This window comes from Apus apus, chromosome W (genome assembly GCF_020740795.1).
Source record: "Apus apus isolate bApuApu2 chromosome W, bApuApu2.pri.cur, whole genome shotgun sequence".
Classification (NCBI taxonomy): domain Eukaryota; kingdom Metazoa; phylum Chordata; class Aves; order Apodiformes; family Apodidae; genus Apus; species Apus apus.
This window is the reverse complement of record NC_067311.1, coordinates 4,476,920-4,489,947: the sequence shown is the minus strand read 5'-3', so window position 1 is coordinate 4,489,947 and position 13,028 is coordinate 4,476,920.

Genomic DNA, 13,028 nt, shown 5'->3' with positions numbered 1-13,028 from the left:
CCAAGAGGTTCCTGGAATGTGTGGAGGATAACTTCCTCACACAGCTGATAAGTGAGCTGACCAGGGAAGGTGCCCTCCTGGACCTGCTTCTTGTGAACAGGGAAGATTTTGTGGGGGAAGTAAAAGTTGGAGGCTGTTTAGGGCACAGTGATCAAGAGATAATTGAGTTTTTGATCCTTGGAGAAACAAGGAGAGGGGTTATTAAAACTAACACTTTAGACTTCTGGAGGGCAAACTTTGACTTGTTCGGAAGACTGATTGACAAAGTCCCTTGGGAGGCTGCCTTGAAGGATAAAGGAGTCCAGGAAGGCTGGACATAATTCAAGGAAGAAGTTTTAAAGGCACAGGAGCAGGCTGTCCCCATGTGCCGAAAAACCAGTAAGCGGGGTAGGAGACCAGCCTGGCTAAACAGGGACCTTTTGCTGGACCTTAAGAACAAAAAGAGGGTCTATGACCTTTGGAAGAGGGGACAGGTCACTCATGAAGTCTATGTTGCCGTTTGAGTCAGGTTCAACAACAATGCTCTTGATCCCTTCCCACCCAGGTAGGGAAGAAGAGAGAGAAAAAGAGAGAGACTTGGCTGGATTGAAAACTAAACTACACAGCTTTAATTAAATGCTAATGATAAAATAAAATATATACAATTATATACAAATGTTCAGATATGTGCAAAAGCCTTTTGCCTCCCCCCACCCCCAGCAACGCCCACAGCACTCCTCTGAGCTGTGAACAGTCCTGAAGAATTCCGGACTGCTGCTGGAGAAGAGCAGAGAGTTATGAGGGTCAGGAGAGCTTGAGCCTAAGGGTCGATGGTGATGGATGGATGGATGGACGAAGTCTTCCCGGGACGCCGGCCATGGACGGAAGAGAAGGGAAGAAGAAGCAGGAAGGAAGTTGTCTTCTGTGATCTCTGACCTTCCTCTGAGCTTACGTAGATATATGGAATGGAATATCTCTGGCCAATTTTGCTGTCTAATTCAGCCTCCTACGGGGGCGGTGTCATAGATCTCCCCGTAGTGTCTGAGCCAGCAGAGTGAAGGTGCGACCTTGAAGACCCAGCAGTTAGAAAAGCATTCCGCTGTTATCAGTCTTACTTTGAATGCTCTGTTGCTAGTTAAAAGAAAGCTTATTGAAGGAAAAAAAAAAATCAGTAAAAGGAAAATTGGCTTCATCCTGGCTCAAACCAGGACGGTCTATAAAGATGAAGTGAACCTATGCAGGGTGAAAATTAGGAGAGCCAAAGCACAGCTAGAGCTCAAACTAGCTACAGCTGTTAGGGATAATAAAAAAATGTTTCTATAAGTTCATTAACAACAAAAGGAGGATTAGGGAAAATCTCCATTCTTTATTGGATGCCAAGGGAACCTTAGTAACAAAGGATAAGGAAAAGGCTGAGGTGCTCAACACCTACTTTGCCTCAGTCTTTAGCAGTGCAACTAACTGCTCCATGGATGCAGAATGAGGTCATCACAATTAAAGAGGAAGTGGTCAGAGACCTGCTACACCACTTAGACACACACAGGTCTATGAGACTGGATGGGTTACATCCAAGGGTGCTGAAAGAATTGGCAGACATGATCGCCAAGCCACTTTCCATTATTTACCTGAAGTCCTGGCTAACTGGGGAGGTCCCAATGGACTGGAAGGTAGCAAATGTAACACCCATCTATAAGAAAGGCAGAAAGGAGGATCCAGGAAACTATAGACCTGTCAGTCTGACCTCAGTACCAGGGAAGGTCATGGAGCAGATCATCTTGAGTGTCATTAGAAGACATATTGAGGACAACCAGGGGATCAGGAGCAGTCAGCATGGGTTTATGAAAGGCAGGTCCTACCTGACGAACCTCATCTCCTTCTATGACCTGATGACCCAACTATTGGATGAAGGAAAGGCTGTGGATATTGTCTATCTGGACCTCCAGAAAGCATTTGACACAGTTCCCCATAGAACTCTCATAAAAAAACTGGCTGCTCATGGCCTGGATGAGCATACGATACGTTGGATCAAGCACTGGCTGGATAGTCGGGCCCAAAGAATGGTGATCAATGGAGTCTTGACGATCTTGGTAAGGACGCAGAGTGTATTATCAATAAGTTCGCAGATGACACCAAGCTAGGCGGGAGTGTTGATCTGCATGAGGATAGGGAGGCTCTACAGAGAGACTTGGATAGATTGGATCGTTGGGCTAATGTTAATGGTCTGGGCTTCAACAAGGCCAAGTGTCAGGTCCTACACTTGGGCCACAACAACCCCAGGCAACGCTCCAGGCTTGGGGAAGTGTGGCTGGAGAGCAGCTTGACAGAAAAGGACCTGGGAGTTATAATTGACAAGCAGCTGAATATGAGCCAGCAGTGTGGCCAGGTGGCCAAGAAAGCCAATGGCATCCTGGCTTGTATTAGAAATAGTGTGACCAGCAGAAGTAGAGAGGTGATTGTCCCCCTGTATTCAGCACTGGTGAGGCCACACCTGGAGTGTTGTGCCCAGTTTTGGGCACCTCAATTCAAGAGAGATATCGAGGTGCTGGAGCGAGTACAGAGAAGGGCAGCGAAGCTGGTGAAGGGCCTAGAGAAAAAATCTTATGAAGAACGCTTGAAGGAGCTGGGAATATTTAGTTTGAGGAAGAGGAGGCTGAGGGGAGACCTCATCAGTCTCTACAACTACCTGAAAGGTCATTGTAGAGAGGTGCTGGTCTCTTTTCACAGGTAATCAGTGACAGAACAAGAGGGAATGGCTTCAAGCTGCAACAGGGTAGGTTTAGATTGGACATTAGGAAAAATGTCTTCACAGAAAGAGTGGTTAGACACTGGAATAGGCTGCCCAGGGAGGTGGTTGAGTCACCATCCCTGGATGTGTTTAAGGGTCATTTGGATATGGTGTTGGTGGATATGGGTTAGGGGAGAACTTTGTAGAGTAGGGATGATGGTTGGACTTGGTGATTCCAAGGGTCTTTTCCAACCTGAATAGTTCTATGATTTTATGATAAGGGTTAACCATTTAAATGCTAGCAACTTACTTATTAATAGGTGTTATACAAGATCTAGAACAATTATTAAAATAATACCTGGCCAGGTGATAATACAATAAGTGAACTTATAAAAGATTGTTTAATGTCAAGTTAACTAATAAAGACAATAAGGGAGTTGATATCTCTCACCCTCATGGCTACAGCTGGGTGTCGCTTTGTCTTGGTCCTCAACTCTGGACAAATAATCCCTCTAGCAGGCATCCCCACTGGTCCAGCATACCTCCTGGAAAGTGTATGCAAGTCTCCTCGATCAAAGATGAGACCAGGCTTTTATAGAATAAAGTGGATTGACTGCTGTCATTTAACTGTTTAGCTGTACCTCCAAAATTTCTCATTGGAGAATAAAAGGAAAACCGTGGGAAAAGCCAAGAAGGCCCTTTTCTCACCAAGCAAACTCTTTTGTTTATCTGTTTGTTCTTACTTTATCTCTGTTTTGGGCCTAGTTGTGGCTAGGCTGGGCTCTGTGTTCTTCAACACAGGAGCAGCTGAAGTTATAGACATCAACTTGGCTCTCTGTACTTTCAAGGTTGTTACCAGTTGAGAGCTTGCTAGGCTCTTTCCTTTCCCATGGGAATCTTTCCACTCCAGGCTAGGGCCTGTAAAACTGAGAGAGAGAAATTGAATCATAAAGGGAAACTGAGGCAGGCACACTGAGCGATGGAGTGTCCTGCTATAGTTGCCTGCCCCTTCTTCCAAATGCCATGAACTCTCCTTTTTTTCCCGAGTTCCAGCCAAAGCTCACTGTTCAGCTGGGCCAGTCTTCTTTCCACCGGTTCATCTTTCAGCACATAAAGACAGCTTGCTCCTGACATGTTAAGACTTCCTTCTTAAAGAATGTCCAGCCTTCCTGGGCCCCTTTGCCTTCATTTCATGATCGCTATGCCCAAGACAGCCTCCGTCCATCACATCACCCACAAATCCTCTGTTCGCAAGCAGCAGGTCCAGCATGGCTCACTCACCAACCGTGTCAGGAAGTTATCTTCCGCACACTCCAGGAACCTCCTAAACTGTTTCCTCTCTGCTGTGTTGTATTTCCAGCAGATATCTGGTAAGTTGAAGACCCCCATGAAAACAAGGGCTAGTGATTGTGAGACTTCTCCCAGCTGCTTATAGAATATTTCATCTGCCTCTTCATCCTGGTTGAGTTGTCTGTAACAGACTCCCACCATGATATCTGCCTTGTTGGCCTTCCCCTTGATTCTTACCCATAAACAATTGACCCTTTCATCACCATCAAGCTCTAAACAGTCAAACCACTCCCTAACATACAGGGCCACTCCACTGCTTCTCCTGCCTTGCCTGTCTGAAGACTTTGTAGCCATCCATTGCAGCACTCCATTTTTGCAAGTCATCCCACCGTGTTTCTATGATTGAAACTATATAATAGTTTCCCAGCTGCACAACAGCTTCCAGCTCCTCCTGTTTCTTGCCCATGCTGCATTCATTGGTGTAGATGTACTTCAGTTGAGCATGGATCTCCATCCCCTGCCTCCACTGAAACAGCAGACCAAAGGACCTCACTAGCACACCATCCCTCAAACATTGTCATGCCACTACCAAGCTTATCTCTAGCAGGCCTGTTTTTACCCCTTTCCCCTTCAAATCTAGTTTAAAGTTCTTTGAATGAGCCCTGCTAACTCCTGTGCAAAAAATCCTTTTTCCCCTTTCGTCACAGGTGCACCCCAACTGTCACCAGCAGGCCTGGTGTCATGTAAACCGAGCCTGATAAAAAACCTCCAAATTTTGCCAGTGACACCAGACTCAGAGCCAGGCACTGATCATCTGGTTCTTCTGGTTTCTTTCCTCATAATTCCTTGCAACTGGAGAGATAGGGGAGAATACTACTTGTGCTCTTGATCCCTTAATCAGTCATCCCAAGGCCCTGAAGTGTCTCTTGATTGCCCTCAGACTTCTTGTAGCAACTTTATCACTGTCTACCCAAGAAATCAATAATGGATAATAATCTGAGGGCCATACTAGGATAGGAAGTTTTCCCTTCACGTATTCAACCTGGGCCCCAGGGAGGCAGCAGACTTCCCAAAGAAGTCTGCATATTGGGCCTTCCGTTCCCCTCAGGAGAGAGTCTTCTATGAAAATAACCCATCTTTTTTTTTCTTTATGGAAGTGATTTTGAGTCAGGATATAGGCCAACGTAACCTCGGCACTACCTCCAAGCTAGATGAACCTTTGTCCTTGTTATTGTTTGATTCTACATGGTTATTGTTCATTTACATACAAAACAATTGCTTACTCACAAATTCAAAAATCCATGTGAGGATTCACATGGCAGTTTAATGGCCCATTCTTGCCAAAACTGTGTGAGTAGCTTCTGTGAAAGTCAAGACAACTTGCTTAGAACAATGAACATTACCTGGGACTGCGAGCTCAGGGCTGATGTGACCCAAACTAAGTCAGCTCTCGCTAGCTGAGAACACCTCATACTGGAGATAAAACAATAGGAGGCTTGCTGAAGCATATAACCTCAGTGTGTGATCAGATTCCCCTCATTAGTTATGCACCTTGTCCCTTTATTTAATTGGTTACACTATTTAGTTACTATGTGTGTGTCTTAAACTTATTGGTGGTTACTCATGAGTAACACCTCTTTGGAGGAAAGGGAAAAGGAAGGAAAGACTAAACTAGAAGCAATGGGGGAAGAGAATGCCAACAGGAGAGTTGAAGGAAGCATGGCATCACCCGAGGGTGACAATGCTAGTGGGAACATTTACACTGCTCCTGGGAGCACTGAGGTCTCAGGAGAGCATCTGAAATTTGTGTGTATGCTTCTATGAGAATGCTTGTATGAGCACACCTTCTATGGAAAGTGTACAGGAGTCTCTCTGATCAAAGATCAGACCAGGCTTTAATAGAATAAAGTGATTGGCTGCTGTCATTTAACTACTTAGCCATACCTCTAAAATCCCCTATTGGAGAACAAAAGGGAAACAGAGAAAAGAACCAAGAAAGCCCTTTTCCTCACAAAGTAAATTCTTTTATTTATCTACCTGTTCTGAGCTTTGTGTTCTTCAACACAGGAGAGCAGCTGGTGACACAGAATCACAGATTAGTCATGGTTGGAAAGGACCTCTGAGATCACAGAGTCTGGCCAAAAAAACCCCAACAACAAACACAAAAAACCACCACAAAACAAACAAACAAAACAAAAAAACCCACACCCCAAAAACCCCACAAACACACAAACTACAATCTCGGCCACTAAAGCATGCCCTGAAGTTCCTCATCTACACATTTCTTGAATACATCCAAAGATGGTGACTCCACCACCTCCTTGGGCAGGCTGTTCCAGTGCCTGATCAGTCTTTCAGTAAATAAATTCTTCCTAATGTAGAATCTAAACCTCCCCTGCTGCAACTTCAGACCATTTCCTCTAGTCCTGTCATTATTCACTTGGGAGAAGAGGCAAACACCCACCTCCCTGCAACCTCCTTTCAGGTAGATGTAGAGGGCAATGAGGTCTCCCCTCAGCCTCCTCTTCTCCAAACTAAATATCCCTAGTTCCCTCAGCCTCTCCTCATATGACTTGTTCTCTAGACCCTTCACCAGCTTGTTGCCCTTCTCTGGACATGCTCCACCATCTCAATGTCCTTCCTGTAGTGAGAGTCCCAGAACTGAACACAGTACTCAAGGTGCGGTCTCACCAGTCAGAGTACAGGAGCATGATCACCTCCCTACTCCTGCTAGCTGTGATATTCCTGATGCAGGCTAGGATGCCATTGAGCTTCTTGGCCACCTAGGCACACTGCTGGCTCATGTTAAGCCGGCTGTCCACCAGCACCCTCAGGCCTTTTTCTGCTGGGCAGCTCTCCAGCCACTCTTCCCCAAGCCTGTAGTGATGCATGGGGTTGTTGTGACCAAAATGCAGGACCCAGCACTTGGCTTTATTAAACCTCATACAATTGGCCTTGGCCCATCAATCCAGCCTGTCCAGGTCCCTCTGCAGCCCCTTTCTACCCTCAAGCAGATCAACACTCCCACCCAATTTGATGTCATCTGCAAACTTACTGAGGGTGAACTCAATCCCCTCATCCAGATCATTGATAAAGATGTTTGTACTGGTTTGAGCCAGGATTAAGCCAGTTTTCCTTTTGCTGATTGTTTTTTTCCTTCACTAAGCTCTCTTTTAACTAGTAGCAGTGTTCCAACTAAAGCTGATAAGAGAGGAATGTTTTTCTAACTGCTGGGTCTTCAAGGTCGCACCTTCACTCTGCTGGCTCAGACACTACGGGGAGATCTATGACCCCCCCCACATAGGGGAGGCTGAGTTAGACAGACAGCAAAACTGGCCAGAGATATTCCATTCCATATATCTACGTAAGCTCAGAGGAAGGTCAGAGATCACAGAAGACAACTTCCTTCCTGCTTCTTCTTCCCTTTTCTTTCATCCATGGCCGGCATCCAGGGAGGACTCCATCCATCCATCACTGTCAATCCCTAGGCTGTGCATCTCCTGACCCTCATAACTCCCCACTTTCTCCAGCAGCGGTCCAGGATTTTTTTGGGACTGTTTGCAGCTAAGGAGAGTGCTGTGGGAATGGCTAGGGGTGGGGGGAGGCAATAGGGGTTTTGTACATTTCCTGAACACATTTGTATATAATTGTATATATCTTCCTATATCATTAGCGTTTAGTTAAAGCTGTGTAGTTTAGTTTTCAATCCAGCCAAGTCTCTTTTTCTCTCTCCTTCTCTTCCTGGGTGGGAGTGGGAGGGGATCAAGAGCATTGTTGTTGAACCTGAGTCAAACAGTGACAATGTTGAACAAGATAGGCCCCAAAACTGAGCCCTGAGGGACACCACTGCCGCCAACTGGATTTGACCCTGTTTCCCACAACTCTTTGGCCCCAGCCATCTAGCCAGTTTTTTACCCAGTGAAGAGTACACTTGTCTATGCCTTGATTCACCAGCTTCTCCTGGAGAATGCTATGGGAGATGGTATCAAAGACCTAACCAAAGTACAGGTAGACAACATTCACAGCCTTCCTCTCATCCAAAAGGCAGGTCACATAGTCATAGAAAGAGATCAGGTTGGTTCTAGCAAGACCTCCCTTTCATAAACCCATGCTGGCTGGCCCTGATCCCCTGACTATCCTGCACTTGCCATGTGAGCTCATTCAAGATGAGCCTCTCCATGATCTTTCCCAGTACTGAGGTCAGGCTGACAGGCCTATAGTTCCCTGGATCCTCCTTCTGGCCCTTCTTGAAGATGGGTGTCACATTAACTACCTTCCAGTTGTCCAGGAGCACCCCTGTTGAACAGGATTGTTGATAAATGATGGAGAGAAGCTTAGTGAGCTCCTCTACCACTCCCTCAGCCCTCTTGGGTGAATCCCATCCAGCCCCATAGACTTATGCATGTCCAGGTGCAGAAGCAGATCATTAACTGCTTTATCCTGGATTATGGGGGAGTTGTTCTGCTCTCCATCACAGACATCAGCGTAGCCTTGTATTTGTACTTTGAAGATTGTTACCAGTTCAAAGTTTGTTATGCCCTTTCCTTTCCCTTGGGAACTCTCCAACTCCAGGCTAAGGGCAATGAAACTGAGAGACAGAGAGAACTTGAATCACAAAGGGAAACTGAGGCAGGCACACTGAGGTAGAGCACCCTGCTATACCATGGTTTGTATATGCAGGGAGAAGACACAAAAGGCCAAAATTCAATTAGAGTTGAAACTGGCCAGTGTGTTTCAGATGACAGGAAGGGCATTTTTAAGTATGTTAATAGCAAGAGGTGGTCTAAAGAAAACATTGGACCAATACTTGTTGAAGATGGTCACCTGACTAATAGGGATGAAGAAAAAGCAGAGACATTCAATGCTTTCTTTGCCTCAGTCTTTAATAATACTCATAGCCCTTGGGCTGCCCAGTGCCCTGAGTTGGAGGACCACAACTGCAGTAAGAGTGACTTTCTATTTGTGGACACTGAAATTGTAAAGGAATAACTGTATCAGTTGAATGTTGATAAGTCCATGGGGCTTGATGAGATTCATCCCAGAGTACTGAAGGAACCAGTGGATGTTATGGCAGGACCCTTTTTGATCATCTACTAAAGATTTTGGGAGTCTGAGGAGGTCCTCGCTGACTGGAAGCTAGCCAATGTTTTTAATCTTCAAAAAGGACATGAGGGAAAACCCAGGAAATGACAGACCTGTTAGTCTAGCCTCGGTTTCCTGGAAAAATTATGAAGTTTATACTGAGTACTACTGAAAGGCATTTAAAGGACAATGCAATAGTCAAGCACAATCAACATGGGTTCACAAAGGGAAATTCCTGTTTAACTAATTGTATATCCTTCTAGGATAGGGTCATCCACCTAGTGGGTGAAGGGAAGGTGGTGGATGTAGTTTTTCTGGATTTTAGTAAGGCTTTTGATACTGTCCCTCACAGCATCCTTCTGGACCAGTTGTCCAACTGTGGGATGAGTGGGTACACGGTGCACTGGGTGAAGAACTGGCTGCACACCAGGGCTCGAAGGGTTGTAGTGAATGGGGCTACACCTGGCTGGTGACTAATCACTAGTGGTGTTTCTCAGGGCTCAATTCTATGGCCAGTTCCATTCAATATATTTATTAATGATCTGAAAGCAGGAGTTGAATACACCATTAGCAAGTTTGCTGATGATGACAAACTGGGAGGTGCTGTTAACTCTCTCAAGGGACAAGAAGCCTTGCAGAGGGATCTAGGTAGGTTGGAGCACTGGGCAATCATCAATGGCATGAAATTTAACAAGAACAAATGCTGGATTCTGCACCTAGGACAGAGTAATGACAGGTGCAAGTATAAATTGGGAGAGGTGAGGCTGGAGAGCAGAGATCTGGGGATGCCAGTTGATAGGAGGCTCAACATGAGTCAGCAGTGTGCCAAGAGGGAAAACTACATTCTGGGGTGCATAAAACACAGTATAACCAGCTGATAAAGAGGGGTGATTATCCCACTGTATTCAGCATTGGTGCGGGCTCACCTTGAATACTGTCTGCAGTTCTGGGTTCCACAATTTAAAAAGGATGTTAAGATCCTTGAATGTGTCCAGAGGAGGGCAACAAAGTTGATGAAAGGGCTGGAAGGCATGGCCTATGAGGAGCGGCTGAGGACTCTATGTTTGTCTTGTTTGTAGAGAAGGAGCCTGAGGGGTGAGCTCATTGCTCTCTACAGCATCCTGAGGAGGGGGAAGTGGAGAGGGAGGTGCTGATCTCTTCTCCCTGGAATCCAGTGACAGGATACATGGGAATGGTTCAAAGCTGTGTCAGGGGAGGTTCAGACTTGACATAAGGAAGCATTTCTTTACCAAGAGAGTTGTCTAACACTAGAAGAGGCTTCCTAGAGAGGTGGTCAATGCCCCATCCATGTCAGTGTTTAAGAGGCGTTTGGATAAAGCCCTTAATAACATGCTTTAGCTTTTAGTCAGCCCTGAAGTGTTCAGGCAGTTGGACTAGATAATCACTGTAGATCCCTTCCAACTGAAAATATTCTATTCTATTCTATTCTATTCTATCTGGTAATGGTACTAAAAATGGTAAAATTAAAATAGAACATACATTCACTGAGATCCCAGGGACAGAGTCCTTTTGAAGGAGGTCTTAATTTTGCAGTTCATGTACATCATAAACACTTTTTACTCTTCTTGCCACATAAACAGGAGTGTGTCAATATATATAATTAAATATACTAAGATCCAAGTTTTGATAAATATAAAATGAAAATATCATTTTAGCCTAGTAGGGACATATTTTTTTTTAAATTATGAGCGTTCATATAACAATATATATTATTATACAGTTTAAATGTTTAAGCATTTTGTTTCTATAGCAGAATACACTTGAAAATAAGCTGAACATCACAATCAATCCTCAAGTCATCTTTGCACAAAATTTAACAGAGCAAAGCAGAAAAAAATATATATAAAAGTAAACTTCCTATTTAAAAATAATCTATTTCTCTGCACAAAATACAGTGTATGTTCTTCCGCATTTTTTGTCTTCTAACAATTACCTTAATCTACCTTCATTAAGCATACATCTAAGATTTTAAATATGCAACTTTATTACTGTTCTTTCATATACAGGTTCTACACACACTTTGCAGCATGGTAAACACATCATTCAGTTAAGGTTCTCTTGTTTTATTTAGAGTATTAAGATTTAAAATATACTCTACCAGTGTCCTATGTTTGACAGATAGATAAATGTAGCATAAACAAAGACAAGCATTACATTAGAGCTACATACAACACACCTTTTCTACAGCAATTAAAATAATTGTAGCATTATGTCTTTCAAAGTTCCTAGCCACTCTCTGGTACATATGTATATATGTCTGTGCAAGAAAGTATTGAGAATTGCTTCTGATGTTTCACTTCTTTTCAAATATACTTAGCTTTGAAAACATAAATTTTTCTGGTATTTAAATAGAAATCTTTCTTTGTACACATATACCTATCTATATGTGCATACAAGTATGCACATACTTAGATTTACTAATATAAACATTTAGTAATCTCAAGACTCCAAATTGTCTACTGATATAAATTTAACAAAAATAGTTTTATGCATATTTTTCCCAAAATCATTGCTTCAGTGATACACATTCAAACAAGCAAGCTTACACCAGGTTTAAGCATGTCTTTATATTTAACATGTTAATGCGAGGCCAAATCCTGAATTCTTACTGAGGATTTAGTTCTACAAGATACTTTAATCAGATTTTCATCTTTTAACCCTATTCAGGCTAATCTTTCACTGCAGACAGTGTAGCTTATAGACTTAAAGACTGGCACCTTAATTCTTCAAACTCTCTAATCACAAAATTCCCATTAGATTCAACAGAAATTTGATATGCAAAAGATTTTTAGATTTGGACCCTGTTTAAGTTAATCTTGCTAAAAAAGAATTGGAGGACCAGCTTGTGAGCCCCATGCTCACACAGCATTTTACCCCAGAAGAAGCACTGCTGAAATCAATAGAACTACTCATGAGGGAAAGTATTATTCAAGAAGAGCTCATAGTTTGATCTTAGAGTAATTTAGAACCATCAAATGTCAACATTTGTCCTGAAGAACAGATGTCAGTGTCTGACTCGGGTTCGACAACAATGCTCTCAATCCCCTCCCCCTCCCACCCAGGTAGGGAAGGAGAGAGAGAAAAAGAGAGAGCCTTGGCTGGATTGAAAACTAAACTACACAGCTTTAATTAAACACTAATGATATAAGAAAATATATACAATTATATACAGATATGTTCAGGTATGTGCAAGAGCCTCTCACCTCCCCGCATCCCCAGCAACTCCCACCACACTCCCCTGAGCTGGAAACAGTCCTGAGAAATCCTGGAGCTGCTGCAGCGGAGAGTTATGAGGGTCAGGAAAGCTCAAGCCTAAGGGTCGATGGTGCTGGATGGATGGAGTCCTCCCCGGACGCCAGCCATGGACGGAAGAGAAGGGAAGAAGAAGCAGGAAGGAAGTTGTCTTCTGTGATCTCTGACCTTCCTCTGAGCTTACGTAGATATATGGAATGGAATATCTCTGGCCAATTTTGCTGTCTGTCTAACTCAGCCTCCTACGTGGGGGGTCATCGATCTCCCCGTAGTGTCTGAGCCGGCAGAGTGAAGGTGCGACCTTGAAGACCCAGCAGTTAGAAAAACATTCCAATGTCTTATCAGCCTAGCTAGAACAGAATGTTGCTAGTTAAAAGAAAGCTCACTGAAGAAAAAAAATCAGTAAAAAGGGAAATTGGCTTCATCCTGGCTCAAACCAGGACAACAGATTAGCTTCAATAACAATGTATAAAGTTCCACATTATTATTTTCCAAAAGCATGCATTAAATTACATATGTGGTACAAAATAATTAATATCAACATTTTTGAAACATATGTTTATGGACTGACAGTTGCCATTAACAGAATTGTTAAAATGGAATTTTTGCAAAACAATTTGCTGGGTTATAGTTATGTGGTCATGGCAAGATGTATGAAAAATATTTATAAAAACAACAC